The following is a 2,029-nucleotide window of genomic DNA, read 5'->3' on the forward strand; positions in this document are numbered from 1 at the left end:
CCATACTCGTTGCCTACCTTCACTTCATCATATGTTTATAGGCTTCTCCTGAATGTAAGCACATACTTTGCATACCCCAGAACTGGACGAATACGGTGTATGAGTCACAAACGATTGAAGCCCACCATGGTGGAAGGCCTACGAAGAGATGTTCAAAGCATCTCTCGGTTATCAACTTAATAATGGTTTGGTTGAGGGTTTTAGGTCTCATCACATATAAATATTCATTTTAATCTTTATTAAAACAATTTTGGTCCTATTACAACTATTGGTCCATTTGATTGAATTTAGTTGTATATAATACTCCCACTATGCTTATAAAACGGTTTTTAAAGCAAGAGTATATGATACTACTAACATAAACTTTGCATTCATTTGATGGACTATATAGTTGCCTTAGGGCCTTAGGATGACTATGAACCTTTGTTTAGATTCAACACGAGCCTAGTGTTGAATCTCGGTCTAGGGATGGTGATTGATTTTAGTTACGCGTTTAATCACATTAAGGCGTGTTGTCTTAGGGGCGTTGGACCCTCTACTCCATTTTCATGCATATCAAATAATACAAGAAAGGAGTACTTCAAAGTAAAGATGAGCTTATGCTCTTTACAACATTTGAATAAAACAAATTACTTTAAAGTAAAGAAGAGCTTATGCTCTTTTACAACATTTGATCAAATCAAATTACAACCAAAATCTAATCTACTCATTCCCATGGTTCAAACAAATTTGAAATGGCCTTTCACATAGCTCAATTATAGTAGGCTTAGGTTCATAATCACCCTTTAATTAATTAACACTTTAACTAATTAAATTGAATGCAACATTTTCATTTGGTTTTTGTATCCATAAAATTGATTTAAATGGAGCTAAATGAAATGAAAATCAAATTCTCATTTAAAGAGACAAAACCATTTTGTTCTCAACCTAATTTGGGCCAAAATGCAATAACCTCAACTTTTTGGGCTATGTTGCAAAAACATAAACTTTTAGGGTCACTTTGTAAAAACACAAAAGTCCACTACTTCATGTAATTACAACTAGAACCAAAAAATTTCAACAAATTCAAAAACTTCATTAAAGGAACAAAACAATTTGTCCTTTAATGATTTTGGGCATTTACGTAAATACGTAAACTTTTGGGTGAAACTACAAATTACACAAAAGTACCAAAACTTTATGTAATTGCATAAAAGCCTCAAAAACACCCCACTTGTAGGGTGGCCGGTTTTGGAGAGAAGGGAGTGATGTGTGTGTTGATTTGTAGTTTTAGACATAAAGTCATGCAAGTGGTGCATGACATAAATGTCATGCAAGTGGTGTGTGTGAAAGGGAATTAATCCTTACACACCCACCAATATTTTTGACACCTTTCTAAATAAATATTTAACACATTTAAACATTTGAAAAATATAAAACATAAACTTTATGACATAAATCAAAACTTTGAATCAAAACACCAAACTTTTTGTTCTTGGCAAAAATGTCAAGAACAATGAAGAACATTCATGAAAAACTCAAAAAATTTCCATGAACATTTTTCACCCAAAAACATCCCAAAACCATTCAAACTTAAGGGAAATAACATATAACCAAACTAGGGTACATAGGGGTTCCAAAAGTTACTTGAAAACACTTTTAACAAGTCAAACAAGAACCCAAAAATCCACCCTTTGGATTTGGCCGAAAATTCCCAAAAACATGACACCAAATTTTAGCTCCAATATTCATGCTCATATGAACTACATCTACAACATTTGAGATGGAAAATTTTCTAACAAAATTTACATTCAAAGAAGCAAGAATAAAGCTTGTAACAATTACAACATTCAAATCATAAACTATGATAATACAAAACCCAAAAGGATTCACCAACTACTAGACCTAGGCTCTGATACCACTTGAAGGAAATTTTGTGAAAAACATGTTCATTTAAGCAACATTTATAGCATGCAATTAACAATTAAAAGGCGGAATCATGCTTGTATGCACTTAAAACAAAACATTAACCATGAAATTCAAAGCCTAG

The sequence above is a fragment of the Malus domestica genome, chromosome 16, assembly GCF_042453785.1.
Source record: "Malus domestica chromosome 16, GDT2T_hap1".
Classification (NCBI taxonomy): Eukaryota; Viridiplantae; Streptophyta; class Magnoliopsida; order Rosales; family Rosaceae; genus Malus; species Malus domestica.